At 30.9% G+C, this 19375-nt stretch overlaps 3 long non-coding RNA genes across 6 annotated transcripts; all 3 read left to right on the plus strand.

Moving 5' to 3' along the window:
* The first annotated feature begins 383 nt into the window (after window positions 1-383).
* On the plus strand, window positions 384-2956 carry LOC141703663 (uncharacterized). 3 transcript variants are annotated; one of them, XR_012567632.1, is made up of 5 exons: window positions 384-771; window positions 891-1200; window positions 1323-1639; window positions 2004-2409; window positions 2687-2956. It is a non-coding gene; the product is annotated as an uncharacterized LOC141703663 (long non-coding RNA). The 3 variants fall into 3 exon arrangements; XR_012567633.1 differs by having other exon boundaries at window positions 384-569; window positions 666-1200; XR_012567631.1 differs by having other exon boundaries at window positions 384-1200.
* Window positions 2957-11902: 8946 nt separating this feature from the next.
* Window positions 11903-12753, plus strand: LOC141703665 (uncharacterized). The gene is made up of 3 exons (XR_012567636.1): window positions 11903-12284; window positions 12380-12485; window positions 12605-12753. It is a non-coding gene; the product is annotated as an uncharacterized LOC141703665 (long non-coding RNA).
* A 59-nt stretch (window positions 12754-12812) lies between these two features.
* On the plus strand, window positions 12813-14468 carry LOC141703664 (uncharacterized). Of its 2 annotated transcripts, none has more exons than XR_012567634.1 (3): window positions 12813-12913; window positions 13036-13362; window positions 13726-14275. It is a non-coding gene; the product is annotated as an uncharacterized LOC141703664 (long non-coding RNA). The 2 variants fall into 2 exon arrangements; XR_012567635.1 differs by adding an exon at window positions 14409-14468 and having other exon boundaries at window positions 12833-13362; window positions 13726-14131.
* The last annotated feature ends 4907 nt before the right edge of the window (window positions 14469-19375 follow it).

Genomic DNA, 19375 nt, shown 5'->3' on the forward strand with positions numbered 1-19375 from the left:
TGACATTAGTTATTTATAAAAATAATTAAAAATTTTGAAATTTATATTCCCTTGAATTTGATCTTAATTAAATGAAAAAATAACTATTTAAAATTTACTACTATAATTTTGATTTTTTTAATAATATCAAACCAATATTTTGGTTCCCTCCATCGGTCAATCATTTCCCCCCTTCACAAAATTTGGTTCCCCCCTTTAACTCCCCTTTTACTTTCAACTCAGACCTTATCTAACTTATAGCTTCCATTTACCTTTTCTTCTCAAATCAGTCTCCGACTTTATTCTTGATTAATAATTTTTCATCTTCTTTGTTGTTTCTCTGTTGGCTAACTCTGTCTATCCCTCTCTCTCTCTTCTATCTCTCTCTCCAATCGAAACATAATGATTTTGGGTTTCTGTAGTGCTAATAGCATATGAGGGCAAAGTTTAAACTGAAGAACTGAGAAAGAATTCAACTCTAACAGCTCTCGAGAGTGAAGATCTAATAGCTCGCATCTCCCCTCACTCTGTTCAAATTCATAGGTTTGAAGAGCAAAGAATTACACGTTGGAGTGTAAAGATGGAATTGAGTAAGTTTTAAAAACCAAGTTTTCAATTGGGGTTTGAATTTAAAACCCTATTTTTTAATTAGTTGAGGCTTTGATTTTTTAATTACTTTTAAGTAGTTGAGGATGTGGTTCAAGTAGAAGAAAAAGGGTGCCTCTGCTCCTCTTCCTGTTTCTATCATCGCTAAAGTCGATCTTTATAAGTTCGATCCGTGGGAATTTCCAGGTGATTTATAAATATGTGATTATTTGTGTACAAGGTGATAATCATTTAATTATGAGGATGACGTGTTATGTTATTATATTGGAGATTGTTGATGATGTGTTCTGGTTTGAAAAATGCAGCAAAGGCTTCGTTCGGGGAGCAGGAATGGTACTTTTTCAGTCCAAGGTATCGAAAGTACCCTAATGGCGCCTGGCCAAATCGTGAAGCAATTTCAGGGTATTGGAAGGCCACTGGAGTTGATTAGCCAGTGCTCACAACCAGTATCACCGGAGGATCTCAGAAGGTAGGTGTTAAGAAGGCACTTATTTTTTATGGAGGAAAGCCACCAAAAGGGATTAAAACCAATTGGATCATGTATTGGAGTTATATAGACTAGCCAAGAAAAAAAATCAAAAACTAGTGTTGTGTGGACATTCACTCGGTGGAGCTGTAAGTTCGACTAGTTTTCTTTTTTCTATAGTTTATATTAATAGTTAAGCGTTTTAAGAATATGTGTTTTCACTGTCCAGGTTGTTGTTTGGCTGCACTAACTATTTTAAGGGTCATTGCAGGAAATAAGGGTTACGATTAGTGCATATTTGCGAGGAGCCAACAATATATATATATCTGGATCTGTTTCTGCCCTTTTTGTTGGGGGATTTGCAACACTGGAAATACAAAGTGAACTCCTGTTGCATTTTCCCTATTTTGTCTCTAAAGAAGTGAACTCCTGTTGCATTCCATGTTTGAAATTCGATGGATGTTCCAGTAGAGCCACTTCTTCGACCTTCTGTCAATTTGAGTCCTGCTATTGGCCTTCGAGCATGAGAAGATGTTAAACACGAGTTCCATATTTGGGATCAAACACACTGCATAGGTTAATGCTGAGGTATTCTTCAATTCTAGTATTATGAAATATTATTTAGCAGGCCTTGTAATTAATATGTGTAAACATAATTTTATTGATAGTTTGAGATCATATTAACTGAAAAAGATTGAAATATTTAATTCTGACTGTGGGTGTGAATTGACCTGAAAGCTTCTAAAATGTTGATTGAATAATAGTGGTTGCATCATCTTTGTTAACAAATGTAGATATTGAGTTCTATTTTTCGTGCATATCACAATTTGTGTGCCTACTCTCGGCATCTACTGCATCAATCAACCCTATAGGCACAGGTCGTGCATATTACTATTTGACCCCAAGGCTGACAAGTCTATCATAACGGTAGTCGGTAATATAAATGTTGTAGTTGACTGGAATGGTCGGAAAGAGTTACTGATCACACATGTCCACATGGAAAATTATGGAGTAGCAGGGGAGGCAGAATATGAGGTCAAAGTTCTCGGCTCCGAGAGGTTCAAAGATAAATTGATCATCTCACTTGCAGCCAATGGCCAGAAAGTAGAAATTGATGTAAACTATGAACCTGAGAAGATAACTGAACTGCCTTCTTCCAGTAACTTCAGCAATTGGGTCATTGTACTTGTGTGTTCCCCTGTATTAGTATCAACATTAATTATGTTTCTCTATTACCTGGATAGACCAAATAGAGATCAGTCCAATGTAGCACCTGTCAGCCCAACTGTCATAACACATTTACCGGCTACCCCTTTCCGTAGAAGTACATCTGTCGTGAATGAACACTCTCATACCAGGTAATTGCTCTGTGAACTCGTGTTATACTTTTCTTGCATTAAATACATGAGCTTTTACATTCAATATATGTTTACACAGAGCAATGTAAATATTTGCCCAGAAAGTTTAAAAAATGTGATTGTGCATCTATATACAGCTTCACATCTCATTAATAAAACTCGTGTTCCGGTTTTAGATGTGGGATTTTTTTTGTTATATTCTACATGGTTCATGATTTATTTCCTCTGTAGAATATCTGGTTACTGGTAAAGCTAAAATATTATTTAATCTTACCAGCTTTACTTGTTGGGGAGCTCCTCGGTGGAAGCACTGTCTGGTGCAAAGTATTCGAAGTTGACATCAAATGAGACACTGGTTTTGGTCTGGGCATGTATAACATAGAAGGCTACTCTCTGTGGTTCTGCAACTACAAGTATATTGACGAGAATACAAGCTCTAAGGTCAGGTCAGATTCAAGAGGGAACTCCACAGCATCAAGGTTGAGTTGCAAGCCACTGATCCAATATAAATGGGACTTGATGTTTTTAATAGCCGAGACGATTAAAATGTGTACCTTAATGATCATGTTTAGAAATAGATTTTAAGTTATAGTTGTTATTTTTGTAGAGAAACATTGTATTATAAATTTAATTTTAATTGTGAAATAACAATTGAATTATTATAATATCATTTTATTTTAAAATTGATTTATTTTAAATAATGAGATTAATTTTGTAAACTGTTGTGTGAAACCCACTTAAAAAATGATGAAAACCGTTGTATGTCTCATTCACTTATTTTTTTTTTTAAAAACTGTTGTCTTTTGATATTCTTTGCAATGGTTTAAATTTTTTATACCATTGTCTTTTAAATAAAAACATTCAAGACAATGGTTTTAGCTAGTTAAATTTTTTTTATAAACTGTTGTTTATGAAAATATCGAATAAGTTAACAATAATGGTTTTTCTACAAAACCATTGTTGTTAAGTTAGACAGACAATAGTTGAATAAAAAAACAGTTGTTTAAAAAAGTTCCAACAACAGTTTGTTTAGAATAACTGTTGTGTGTTCCATGTTAACACCAGCACTCTAACATGTTGTTTAATCTCTCTTTTTACAAGGGTAAAAACAACCATTGTCTCATGTTCAATCACACGAGTGTTGGATAGACAACGGAAAACATACTTGTCACACAACGGTAAAAAACAGTTGTATGATTGCAAATATGTTGTAGTGAAGCAAATCTAAAATTTCAATTCAATTCATTTTTTTAAAAAAAAAACTTATATAATACTAAAAAAGATCCGTGCATCGTACCGGTTTTAAGCTAGTCATCGATAAAACTTAGAAGTTTTGATCTTAAATATGCGATTATGTTTTAGTTATTATGATTTATTAGTATCTCACAATTTTGAAATACCCAAAGTCGATCAAATTATAAAACACTGAACAATAGATATTTAAGCTTTAAATATTGCTTAATTGCTGTTTAACCAATTGTGCATGAATAATGCAGGTAAAGTGTCAAAATGCACATTTTTCATCAGGACTGAGTCATGGACTTTCCATTTATCGTAAAGAAGCCCAACAGTTGTGAGTTGTGACCATTCTAAATACATATGAGAAATTTCATCAAAAGTAAAAAACACATAATTGAGAATAATTAAGTTAGTGGAGGATAAGAGATCAGAGAAAACTAATAAGATGAGACATAAACAAAGTTTACCAAAACTCTTTTCAAAATGAACATATTGGAAAAAAGAAAAATTTCAAGTTAAGAGTGTAACTGCTACATGATTTTTTAGTTTAATGATTGGAGAAATCCATAGTGTTAAAGTTTAAGTCATGATTTTTTGTTTAATGATTGGAGAAATCCATATTGTTAAAGTTTAAGTGGAGAAATATTTGACATATATATGTTTTTTGAATTTTTTTCCGATATTTATAAAATTCTGAATTAGAAGAATATAATAACATAATATAAATTGATTGTACAACAATAATAGTTGGGAAATATAATGTCAATCTGGCATGTACAAAATTAAAGATATTTAAAATTTGATTAAGTACTAGGTCAATATACTCATGACAATTTTTATAATCGTTAGTGTTATAATATGACTAGAATCAATAAAAAAAAATTCCTCTTATTTGTGTTCATTTTTACATTTATTACATTTTTTTACTTCCGTTATAACAAACTGATAGCAGAGCTTAGTTTAATTTTCAGGGTTTGAAATTCGGTTCAAGGAGAAAAATGTTTGGGATATTCGATGATATTAACGTGAAGGTCGACAAATTTACCGGGAGAAATAGTTTCAATTTATGACAAATCAAGGTATATGCCTTGTTAAAGCAACAGCGATCTGGGCATTATTGAACACGAAATTGGCTACTTCTAAAAGTGCTGAGATGATCAGTCTTGAAGAAAAGAAATACTTAACAATTCTGTTATACCTTATAATTGATATTATTACCGAAATCGCGGACGAGGATATTGCGTCTAATTTATGGTTGAAATTAAAAATCTCTGCATGACAAAATTTTAACAAATAAATTGTTTCAAACTAATTTGTTATCGATGGCTTCTGTTGCCAGCATTTTGGTACTACTAGGAAATGACTTGTGCTCCGACACACGCATACGGATTGCAGTCGCTGAATTTGTATGTGGGACCATCTACGTGGTAGTTATTGATTATTGCTTGTACAAAATCTCGGTCCGGCCTGATCTTGAACAATTACTACCAAATTTTTCTGATTTGATTTGCTTGTAATTTAACACTTTTACTTGGGCCTCCTTTTATTTTTTTACTCATATATTTTTTAGCAAAGTGAAATCCTCTAATAAATATTCGGTGCGATTGTGCATATATTTGAACATCTTCATTTTATCAAAGTTAATCATTATATTAAAGACTAAGAGTATCTTCAATCCCTGTACCCATATGGTACCTGATATACGTAACAATAAAAAAAAAACCCTTCTCCAGCCATCAATGTTACATTGGTCAAATCTGTGAAAACACTACAAATCTATACTGATTAACCAAGTAAGCTTACTCTCATTTAAAATCCTAAAATTGGATAACAAATCAATTTATGGGTGTTTTAAAAAAAATATTTGCAGTTTTATTAGAAGCCGGCGTGCTACAAGAAGCCGGTGGTAACTCCTACTTTGCAAATTAATCTTAAAAATAAGGCACAAATTTAATTTTAGTTAATCTTTTCTTCTGAGTTTACAAAATAAAATTTACTTGATCTCATTACATGTATAATTTGTCAAGTACATTCATGTACAATAATTTAATAAATTTTATTTTAAAATTAGAAAAATATATAGAGATAAGTTAGTGCTAATACAAATTAGAAGAATTTTGTTAAAATATATTTAAAAAATAATAGTAACATATATTTTTTAAAAAAATATGGACAAGCATATAGCCAACCTCATTGGATTAAAGTACCTTCTAAATTCAGCAAATTTTAGCCCATCAATATTTTATAATATTTTAGCCAATTATTTTAACTAATGTCATCGGAGAGCTTTAGTTCCATTTTCACATAGCTCTAATCGAATATTAAGGAACCGATTTATTGAAATTTTAAGTTGTTAGCGGAAATTCTCAAAATTGCATATTAAATTTTACAAAATAAAACTCTTTTTTAAAAGATATCAGCCAATTTTGGGACATCTTGAGTAAGAATGGCAGAACACTAATATAAGATTCTGTAAAATATCCTCTTTTTACATGTTAGACTTTTAGAGCGACTAATTCCTTGACATGATATCAGAGATCAGACTAATGGGAGGACTCATGTTCGACTCCTTGCAATCGTGAGATTTTTAAAATTTACTATGAGCACGAAATTTAAAGTTAAATCCCAAATATGGACGTCTGTACATGATCCACTTTTCGTCATACAAATGTATTTTCGAGTAAGGTGAATGTTATAATATTAATATAGGATTTTGCTACCCAACATTTTTAAAATTTATTATGAACACAAAATTTAATGTTATATTTCAAGGATATACGTCTGCCACTTTTCGATGTACAAAAATATTTTAGAATAAGGTGAGTGTTATAATACTAAAATAGGATTCTGAAAAGGGTACTTGACATACAAAAGAGATAACATAGTATAGCTTTTGCAGTGTAATAATAATGCGGATTATGAGGTATTTTGAAATGTCAAATGATCATTTTACATTTTACTTTTTGAGGGAGTCACGGCCTTTCCATTTTGGCCATAAAAGCCTTATTTATAATTGTGACAACCGGAAATATAGCTAACATGAATCGGGAGTAAGAGTTTATAGGTGAGAGATAGGAGAAAACTAATAACACTTAACTTTAGCAGACTCTTGTGAGATTTGCTCCTTTTTAAGCCATTAGGAAGTGAGGAGCCGTTCAGCTTAAAAGAAAATTGTACGTCTGGCCTTTTTCAACAATATCTGCACCATCTAATTGTATTTTGGAAATATCACTTTGTTAAAAATAAATTACAAAAGTATGATTTTTAAATTATTTATGAAAAATGCCATCTGCAGTTTTGCATCCTCAAACACAAATTTGAACTTTCAAAAGTAAATTTTGAAGTTAATTCCCGTTGTTTTTTAATTGTTTTTTAGTTGCAATACTGCGACAATATATAATCAATTTAATGCAACTCTATAAGCAATTAATGAAATACTTAGCAACCACCAGTGCAATTTTCTATTTTTTTTGACGAAGCAACTTTTTATTTTCAAAAAGTCAAAATACGGAAATTAACATTTCTCAAATAAGTTATTATAAATTAATGTACACAGTTGCACATCTATATTAATTATAATAGTTGATAACCAAACAAGGGTATAATTTGTATTTCGGTTATCCCTTCATTTTGGTTAACTTTCTTCACGGCCGTTAAAACCATTAGATATAAACGCTAAAAACATAAAAAACTAAAGATTTTTGGTTTGAATCCCAACAACAACATATTAAATCATAGATTTACATGATTATTTTTTAAATTACAAGATTTAAATCCCAACAACGACAAATTAAATCGTATATTAATATTATTATTTCTGAAACTATAAATAAGCGTATATGATTCAAATCTCATCAATCACGTTAATTTACATTATTTAATTTTCACCAGAAATCATATGCACAAAGAAATTAGAAAAAATATATGAATATATATTAATAATTTTATAGTATTTAATTACTTATACATCAAATTATATATTATCACAATATAAAAATAAACTAAAAATCCGTGCAACGCAGATATTATAAATTAATTATATATATTAAAGGAGAGATGAGAAAAAGACGAGAGAAACAATACTCAAATAAACTAGCCCCAAGTAAATAGAAGATTCAAACATCACATATTACCAACAATAGTCGTCAACATACATCAAAAGCATTCGTATCATTGGTGTGATGATTGCATCCAACCATTTCTTTAATCGTTTGATTTGTTTGAAAACCCTCTGTATATAGCTAAAATATTTCAAATGTTATAAAAACCTGAACTTTCTAACTATCTTCCTCACGAAATGTCACCTACACAAAAATAGTAAATTCAATTAAAGGGACGATTAAAACCGGTCAAATTTGTCTCAGATATATTCGACCGGAATTCAAATGAATTTATATATAATAAGATCGAGTTACACTGTATCTTTTTGTGATACAGTTCGATAGAAAAGTTGTTAGAACACAAAGAGGTCGATCAAACCAGTAGGGTTTGTTTCATTGTATTGTGTCTATTCTTGATCCTACTCCATCAAGGTTCAAATTCTTGATGGTGCAGTTCTGTGCAGAGGTGACAATTCGTTCGTTTCGTGTACTTTCGTGTCGTGTACTTTCGTGTTTCGAATGTTAAAATACAATAATGTAAATTATTGATTCTGGACAAAATTAAGTTAAAATCAGACTAAACATTTTATATATTATTGATCCAAACGAAAACTCTACTTTTAACTAAATATAATCAATTTTTATAAAATACGTATATATATATTACTATATTGTTTAATAAATATCATGAATATATACGTGTATTAATATATTAATCATGAAATTATATTATTTAAAAATTTAAATAACACTACAAGAAATTTACAATCAGACAACACTTGACAGACAATGGTTAAAAAAAAACCGTCGTCCTAAAAAATCATATAACGGTGAATTGAATTTGCAAAAAAAACAGTTGTGTGAGCTCCAGAACAGACAACGGATATCCAACTTTTTTAAACTGTTGTACAAGTTGTATCCTCTCATCGAGTCAGGCAACGGTTTTTTAAATATAGTGTTGTTGTAGATCTTTAACACAACGATTACAAACCGTTGTTACTATGTTAACGTATAGGGTTAGAAGACAACGGTTTTTAACATTAAATTGTGTAATTCAGACAACGGTTTTTTTAGAAAGGTTGTCCTCTAAACCATCAAACAACGGAATGAAAACAGTTGTCTGAGGAATTTCAATGGGTACCACGTATTGAGGTGGCAGCACATGATAGGTGGTAAATCATTCACAAGGATTGCTGAGGTGGCGAAATGAGAGCCCTTCATTGAAATGAGATTTGATATCGGCCGTTAGATCGAAAAATAGCTAATATTCTTATACAACGGTTTTATATTAAAACAAAAGTGTTGTCTTAGTTAGTCTCATACAAGCTTTTAGGTATTACATTGTGTAATTCACACAACAGTTTTTAGAAGGGTTGTCTTAAAAACCTTCATACAACGGAATAAAACAGTTGTCTGAAATAGTTATTTTATAATTTAAATGGGCACCACCTGATGAGGTGGCAGCGCATGATAGGTTGTAAACATATTACTCGGATTGCTGAAGTGTCACAATGACATCCCTTGATTGAAATGAGATTAGATATTAGCCGTTAGATTGAAAAAAACTGATATACTTACACAACGGTTTTATAATAAAAAAAGCGTTGTCTTAGTTTGTCTTTACACAATGGTGTTTCAAGGAAACCATTGTAAAAGTATTACTGTATAAAATGAGATTCCTGATTACAAAGTTCAATTTTTAAATGATTTTTTCGATGATCCAACCGTACGGATGTTAAGATATATCAATTTTAGTCATATGAAAAAATTATTAAAAATTTAAAATTCATCTTGCATGTCAGGATTAGAAAAATATGGTAAAAGTACCCATCCCACCAACGAGACTCGTTCCCGATTTACAGGATTAATTTTTTAAAATGATTTTTCGACGATCCAACCGTACGGATGTTAAGATATATCGATTTTAGTCATAAGAACAAATTATTAAAAAATTTGAAATTCATTTTGCATGTCAGGATTAGAAAAATCTGGTAAAAGTACCCCTCCGGACAACGAGACTCGTTCTCGATTTACAGGATTAATTTTTTAAAATGATTTTTCGACGATCCAACCGTACGGATGTTAAGATATATCGATTTTAGTCATAAGAACAAATTATTAAAAAATTTGAAATTCATGTTGCATGTCAGGATTAGAAAAATCCGGTAAAAGTACCCCTCCCGACAACGAGACTCGTTCCCGATTTACAGGATTAATTTTTTAAAATGATTTTTCGACGATCCAACCGTACGGATGTTAAGATATATCGATTTTAGTCATAAGAAAAAATTATTAAAAAATTTGAAATTCATATTGCATGTCAGGATTAGAAAAATCTGGTAAAAGTACCCCTCCCGACAACGAGACTCGTTCCCGATTTACAGGATTAATTTTTTAAAATGATTTTTCGAAGATTCAACCGTACGGATGTTAAGATATATCAATTTTAGTCATATGAAAAAAATATTAAAAAATATGAAATTCATCTTGCATGTCAGGATTAGAAAAATCCGGTAAAAGTACCCCTCCCGACAACGAGACTCGTTCCCGATTTACACGATTAATTTTTAAAATGATTTTTTCGACGATCCAACCGTACGGATGTTAAGATATATCAATTTAGTCATATGAAAAAATTATTAAAAAATTTGAAATTCATCTTGCATGTCAGGATTAGAAAAATCTGGTAAAAGGACCCCTCCCGACAACGAGACTCGTTCCCGATTTACAAGATTAATTTTTAAAATGATTTTTCCGACGATCCAACCGTACGGATGTTAAGATATATCAATTTTAGTCATATGAAAAAATTATTAAAAAATATGAAATTTATCTTGCATGTCAGGATTAGAAAAATCTGGTAAAAGTACCCCTCCCGACAACGAGACTCGTTCCCGATTTACATGATTAATTTTTAAAATGATTTTTTCGACGATCCAACCGTACGGATGTTAAGATATATCCATTTTAGTCATATGAAAAAATTAATAAAAAATTTGAAATTCATCTTGCAAGTCAGGATTAGAAAAATCCGGTAAAAGTACCCCTCCCAACAACGAGACTCGTTCCCGATTTACCAGATTAATTTTTAAAATAATTTTTTCGACGATCCAACCGGACGGATGTTAAGATATATCAATTTTAGTCATATGAAAAAATTATTAAAAAAATATGAAATTCATCTTGTAGAAAAATTCGGTAAAAGTACCACTCCCGACAATGAGACTCGTTCCCGATTTACAAAATTAATTTTTAAAATGATTTTTTCGACCTTCCAACCGTACGGATGTTAAGATATATCAATTTTAGTCATATGAAAAAATTAATAAAAAATTTGAAATACATCTTGCATGTCAGGATTAGAAATATCCGTTAAAAGTACCCCTCCCAACAACGAGACTCGTTCCCGATTTACAAGATTAATTTTTAAAATAATTTTTTCGACGATCCAACCGTACGGATGTTAAGATATATCAATTTTAGTCATATGAAAAAATTATTAAAAAATATGAAATTCATCTTGCAGGTCAGGATTAGAAAAATTCGGTAAAAGTACCCCCTCCCGACAATGAGACTCGTTCCCGATTTACAAGATAAATTTTTAAAATGATTTTTTAGAAGATCCAGCGGTACGGATGTTAAGATATATCAAATTTAGTCATATGAAAAAAAATTGTTAAAAAAATTGAAATCCATCTTGGATGCCAAGATTAGAAAAATCCGGTAAAAGTACCCCTCCCGACAACGAGACTCGTTCCCGATTTACAAGATTAATATTTAAAATTATTTTTTCGACGATCCAACCGTATGGATTTTAAGATATATCTATTTTAGGCATATTAAATGTATCTTGCGCGATATAAATAGAAAAACTAATAAATGTACTACTCAACAACACGAGATTTATAGGCGATTGATAAAATAATTTTTTAATATGTGTCTTCTATAATTCAACTGTACAAATATATTGACATTAGTTATTTATAAAAATAATTAAAAATTTTGAAATTTATATTCCCTTGAATTTGATCTTAATTAAATGAAAAAATAACTATTTAAAATTTACTACTATAATTTTGATTTTTTAATAATATCAAACCAATATTTTGGTTCCCTCCATCGGTCAATCATTTCCCCCCTTCACAAAATTTGGTTCCCCCCTTTAACTCCCCTTTTACTTTCAACTCAGACCTTATCTAACTTATAGCTTCCATTTACCTTTTCTTCTCAAATCAGTCTCCGACTTTATTCTTGATTAATAATTTTTCATCTTCTTTGTTGTTTCTCTGTTGGCTAACTCTGTCTATCCCTCTCTCTCTCTTCTATCTCTCTCTCCAATTGAAACATAATGATTTTGGGTTTCTGTAGTGCTAATAGCATATGAGGGCAAAGTTTAAACTGAAGAACTGAGAAAGAATTCAACTCTAACAGCTCTCGAGAGTGAAGATCTAATAGCTCGCATCTCCCCTCACTCTGTTCAAATTCATAGGTTTGAAGAGCAAAGAATTACACGTTGGAGTGTAAAGATGGAATTGAGTAAGTTTTAAAAACCAAGTTTTCAATTGGGGTTTGAATTTAAAACCCTATTTTTTAATTAGTTGAGGCTTTGATTTTTAATTACTTTTAAGTAGTTGAGGATGTGGTTCAAGTAGAAGAAAAAGGGTGCCTCTGCTCCTCTTCCTGTTTCTATCATCGCTAAAGTCGATCTTTATAAGTTCGATCCGTGGGAATTTCCAGGTGATTTATAAATATGTGATTATTTGTGTACAAGGTGATAATCATTTAATTATGAGGATGACGTGTTATGTTATTATATTGGAGATTGTTGATGATGTGTTCTGGTTTGAAAAATGCAGCAAAGGCTTCGTTCGGGGAGCAGGAATGGTACTTTTTCAGTCCAAGGTATCGAAAGTACCCTAATGGCGCCTGGCCAAATCGTGAAGCAATTTCAGGGTATTGGAAGGCCACTGGAGTTGATTAGCCAGTGCTCACAACCAGTATCACCGGAGGATCTCAGAAGGTAGGTGTTAAGAAGGCACTTATTTTTTATGGCGGAAAGCCACCAAAGGGATTAAAACCAATTGGATCATGTATTGGAGTTATATAGACTAGCCAAGAAAAAAAATCAAAAACTAGTGTTGTGTGGACATTCACTCGGTGGAGCTGTAAGTTCGACTAGTTTTCTTTTTTCTATAGTTTATATTAATAGTTAAGCGTTTTAAGAATATGTGTTTTCACTGTCCAGGTTGTTGTTTGGCTGCACTAACTATTTTAAGGGTCATTGCAGGAAATAAGGGTTACGATTAGTGCATATTTGCGAGGAGCCAACAATATATATATATATATATATATCTGGATCTGTTTCTGCCCTTTTTGTTGGGGGATTTGCAACACTGGAAATACAAAGTGAACTCCTGTTGCATTTTCCCTATTTTGTCTCTAAAGAAGTGAACTCCTGTTGCATTCCATGTTTGAAATTCGATGGATGTTCCAGTAGAGCCACTTCTTCGACCTTCTGTCAATTTGAGTCCTGCTATTGGCCTTCGAGCATGAGAAGATGTTAAACACGAGTTCCATATTTGGGATCAAACACACTGCATAGGTTAATGCTGAGGTATTCTTCAATTCTAGTATTATGAAATATTATTTAGCAGGCCTTGTAATTAATATGTGTAAACATAATTTTATTGATAGTTTGAGATCATATTAACTGAAAAAGATTGAAATATTTAATTCTGACTGTGGGTGTGAATTGACCTGAAAGCTTCTAAAATGTTGATTGAATAATAGTGGTTGCATCATCTTTGTTAACAAATGTAGATATTGAGTTCTATTTTCGTGCATATCACAATTTGTGTGCCTACTCTCGGCATCTACTGCATCAATCAACCCTATAGGTACAGGTCGTGCATATTACTATTTGACCCCAAGGCTGACAAGTCTATCATAACGGTAGTCGGTAATATAAATGTTGTAGTTGACTGGAATGGTCGGAAAGAGTTACTGATCACACATGTCCACATGGAAAATTATGGAGTAGCAGGGGAGGCAGAATATGAGGTCAAAGTTCTCGGCTCCGAGAGGTTCAAAGATAAATTGATCATCTCACTTGCAGCCAATGGCCAGAAAGTAGAAATTGATGTAAACTATGAACCTGAGAAGATAACTGAACTGCCTTCTTCCAGTAACTTCAGCAATTGGGTCATTGTACTTGTGTGTTCCCCTGTATTAGTATCAACATTAATTATGTTTCTCTATTACCTGGATAGACCAAATAGAGATCAGTCCAATGTAGCACCTGTCAGCCCAACTGTCATAACACATTTACCGGCTACCCCTTTCCGTAGAAGTACATCTGTCGTGAATGAACACTCTCATACCAGGTAATTGCTCTGTGAACTCGTGTTATACTTTTCTTGCATTAAATACATGAGCTTTTACATTCAATATATGTTTACACAGAGCAATGTAAATATTTGCCCAGAAAGTTTAAAAAATGTGATTGTGCATCTATATACAGCTTCACATCTCATTAATAAAACTCGTGTTCCGGTTTTAGATGTGGGATTTTTTTTGTTATATTCTACATGGTTCATGATTTATTTCCTCTGTAGAATATCTGGTTACTGGTAAAGCTAAAATATTATTTAATCTTACCAGCTTTACTTGTTGGGGAGCTCCTCGGTGGAAGCACTGTCTGGTGCAAAGTATTCGAAGTTGAGATCAAATGAGACACTGGTTTTGGTCTGGGCATGTATAACATAGAAGGCTACTCTCTGTGGTTCTGCAACTACAAGTATATTGACGAGAATACAAGCTCTAAGGTCAGGTCAGATTCAAGAGGGAACTCCACAGCATCAAGGTTGAGTTGCAAGCCACTGATCCAATATAAATGGGACTTGATGTTTTTAATAGCCGAGACGATTAAAATGTGTACCTTAATGATCATGTTTAGAAATAGATTTTAAGTTATAGTTGTTATTTTTGTAGAGAAACATTGTATTATAAATTTAATTTTAATTGTGAAATAACAATTGAATTATTATAATATCATTTTATTTTAAAATTGATTTATTTTAAATAATGAGATTAATTTTGTAAACTGTTGTGTGAAACCCACTTAAAAAATGATGAAAACCGTTGTATGTCTCATTCACTTATTTTTTTTTTTAAAAACTGTTGTCTTTTGATATTCTTTGCAATGGTTTAAATTTTTTATACCATTGTCTTTTAAATAAAAAACATTCAAGACAATGGTTTTAGCTAGTTAAATTTTTTTTATAAACTGTTGTTTATGAAAATATCGAATAAGTTAACAATAATGGTTTTTCTACAAAACCATTGTTGTTAAGTTAGACAGACAATAGTTGAATAAAAAAACAGTTGTTTAAAAAGTTCCAACAACAGTTTGTTTAGAATAACTGTTGTGTGTTCCATGTTAACACCAGCACTCTAACATGTTGTTTAATCTCTCTTTTTACAAGGGTAAAAACAACCATTGTCTCATGTTCAATCACACGAGTGTTGGATAGACAACGGAAAACATACTTGTCACACAACGGTAAAAAACAGTTGTATGATTGCAAATATGTTGTAGTGTAAGCAAATCTAAAATTTCAATTCAATTCATTTTTTTTAAAAAAAAACTTATATAATACTAAAAAGATCCGTGCATCGTACCGGTTTTAAGCTAGTCATCGATAAACTTAGAAGTTTTGATCTTAAATATGCGATTATGTTTTAGTTATTATGATTTATTAGTATCTCACAATTTTGAAATACCCAAAGTCGATCAATTATAAAACACTGAACAATAGATATTAAGCTTTAAATATTGCTTATTGCTGTTTAACCAATGTGCATGAATATGCAGGTAAAGTGTCAAAATGGCACATTTTTCATCAGACTGAGTCATGGACTTTCCATTTATCGTAAAGAAGCCAACAGTTGTGAGTTGTGAACCATTCTAAAGACATATGAGAAATTCATCAAAAGTAAAAAACCATAATTGAGAATAATTAAGTTAGTGGAGGATAGAGATCAGAGAAAACTAATAAGAGAGACATAACAAAGTTTACCAAACTCTTTTCAAAATGAACATATTGGAAAAAAGAAAAATTTCAAGTTAGAGTGTAACTGCTACATGATTTTTTAGTTTAAATGATTGGAGAAATCCATAGTGGTAAAGTTTAAGTCATGATTTTTTGTTTAATGATTGGAGAAATCCATATTGTTAAAGTTTAGTGGAGAAATATTGACATATATATGTTTTTTGAATTTTTTTTCCGATATTTATAAAATTCTGAATTAGAAGAATATAATAACATAATATAAATGATTGTACAACAATAATAGTTGGGAAATATAATGTCAATCTGTGGCATGTACAAAATTAAAGATATTAAAATTTGATTAAGTACTAGGTCAATATACTCATGACATTTTTTATAATCGTTAGTGTTATAATATGACTAGAATCAATAAAAAAAAAATTCCTCTTATTTGTGTTCATTTTTACATTTATTACATTTTTTACTTCCGTTATAACAAACTGATAGCAGAGCTTAGTTAATTTTCAGGGTTTGAAATTCGGTTCAAGGAGAAAAATGTTTGGATATTCGATGATATAACGTGAAGGTCGACAAATTTACCGGGAGAAATAGTTTCAATTTATGACAAATCAGGTATTGCCTTGTTAAAGCAACAGCGATCTGGGCATTATTGAACACGAAATTGGCTACTTCTAAAGTGCTGAGATGATCAGTCTTGAAGAAAAGAAAGACTTAACAATTCTGTTATACCTTATAATTGATATTATTACCGAAATCGCGGACGAGGATATTGCGTCTAATTTATGGTTGAAATTAAAAATCTCTGCATGACAAAATTTTAACAAATAAATTGTTTCAAACTAATTTGTTATCGATGGCTTCTGTTGCCAGCATTTTGGTACTACTAGGAAATGACTTGTGCTCCGACACACGCATACGGATTGCAGTCGCTGAATTTGTATGTGGGACCATCTACGTGGTAGTTAGTGATTATTGCTTGTACAAAATCTCGGTCCGGCCTGATCGTGAACAATTACTACCAAATTTTCTGATTTGATTTGCTTGTAATTTAACAACTTTTACTTGGGCCTCCTTTATTTTTTGACTCATATATTTTTTAGCAAAGTGAAATCCTCTAATAAATATCGGTGCGATTGTGCATATATTGTGAACATCTTCATTTTATCAAAGTTAATCATTATATTAAAGACTAAGAGTATCTTCAATCCCTGTACCCATATGGTACCTGATATACGGAACAATAAAAAAAAACCCTTCTCCAGCCATCAATGTTACATTGGTCAAATCTGTGAAAACACTACAAATCTATACTGATTAAACCAAGTAAGCTTACTCTCATTTAAAATCCTAAAATTGGATACACAATCAATTATGGGTGTTTTAAAAAAATATTTGCAGTTTTATGTAGAAGCCGGCGTGCTACCAAGAAGCCGGTGGTAACCTCCTACTTTGCAAATTAATCTTAAAATAAGGCACAAATTTAATTTTAGTTAATCTTTTCTGCTGAGTTTACAAAATAAAATTTACTTGATCTCATTAATGTATAATTTGTCAAGTACATTCATGTACAATAATTTAATAAATTTATTTTAAATTAGAAAAATCTATAGAGATAAGTTAGTGCTAATACAAATTAGAAGATTTTGTTAAAATATATTTAAAAATATAGTAACATATATTTTTTAAAAAAATATGGACAAGCATATAGACCACCTCATTGGATTAAAGTACCTTCTAAATTCAGCAAATTTTAGCCCATCAATATTTTATAATATTTTAGCCAATTATTTTAACTAATGTCATCGGAGAGCTTTAGTTCCATTTTCACATAGCTCTAATCGAATATTAAGGAACCGATTTATTGAAATTTTAAGTTGTTAGCGGAAATTCTCAAATTGCATATTAATTTTACAAAATAAAACTCTTTTTAAAAGATATCAGCCAATTTTGGGACATCTTGAGTAAGAATGGCAGAACACTAATATAAGATTCTGTAAAATATCCTCTTTTTACATGTTAGACTTTTAGAGCGACTAATTCCTTGACATGATATCAGAGATCAGACTAATGGGAGGACTCATGTTCGACTCCTTGCAATCGTGAGATTTTTAAAATTTACTATGAGCACGAAATTTAAAGTTAAATCCCAAATATGGACGTCTGTACATGATCCACTTTTCGTCATACAAATGTATTTTCGAGTAAGGTGAATGTTATAATATTAATATAGGATTTTGCTACCCAACATTTTTAAAATTTATTATGAACACAAAATTTAATGTTATATTTCAAGGATTACGTCTGCCACTTTCGATGTACAAAAATATTTTAGAATAAGGTGAGTGTTATAATACTAAAATAGGATTCGAAAAGGGTACTTGACATACAAAAGATAACATAGTATAGCTTTTGCAGTGTAATAATATGCGGATTATGAGGTATTTTGAAATGTCAAATGATCATTTTACATTTTACTTTTGAGGGAGTCACGGCCTTTCCATTTTGGCCATAAAGCCTTATTATAATTGTGACAACCGGAAATATAGCTAACATGAATCGGGAGTAAGAGTTATAGGTGAGAGATAGGAGAAAACTAATAACACTTAACTTTAGCAGACTCTTGTGAGATTTGCTCCTTTTTAAGCCATTAGGAAGTGAGGAGCCGTTCAGCTTAAAAGAAAATTGTACGTCTGGCCTTTTTTCAACAATATCTGCACCATCTAATTGTATTTTGGAAATATCACTTTGTTAAAAATAAATTACAAAAGTATTTTTAAATTATTTATGAAAAATGCCATCTGCAGTTTTGCATCCTCAAACACAAATTTGAACTTTCAAAAGTAAATTTTGAAGTTAATTCCCGTTGTTTTTTAATTGTTTTTTAGTTGCAATACTGCGACAATATAATCAATTAATGCAACTCTATAAGCAATTAATGAAATACTTAGCAACCACCAGTGCAATTTTCTATTTTTTTTGACAAAGCAACTTTTTATTTTCAAAAAAGTCAAAATACGGAAATTAACATTTCTCAAATAAGTTATTATAAATTAATGTACACAGTTGCACATCTATATTAACTATAATAGTTGATAACCAAACAAGGGTATAATTTGTATTTTGGTTATCCCTTCATTTTGGTTAACTTTCTTCACGGCCGTTAAAACCATTAGATATAAACGCTAAAACATAAAAAACTAAAGATTTTTGTTGAATCCCAACAACAACATATTAAATCATAGATTTACATGATTATTTTTTAAATTACAAGATTTAAATCCCAACACGACAATTAAATCGTATATTAATATTATTATTCTGAAACTATAAATAAGCGTATATGATTCAAATCTCATCAATCACGTTAATTTACATTATTTAATTTTCACCAGAAATCATATGCACAAAGAAATTAGAAAAAATATATGAATATATATAATAATTTTATAGTATTTAATTACTTATACATCAAATTATATATTATCACAATATAAAAATAAACTAAAAATCCGTGCAACGCAGATATTATAATTAATTATATATATTAAAGGAGAG

The sequence above is a fragment of the Apium graveolens genome, unplaced genomic scaffold (genome assembly GCF_009905375.1).
Source record: "Apium graveolens cultivar Ventura unplaced genomic scaffold, ASM990537v1 ctg6948, whole genome shotgun sequence".
Lineage (NCBI taxonomy): Eukaryota > Viridiplantae > Streptophyta > Magnoliopsida > Apiales > Apiaceae > Apium > Apium graveolens.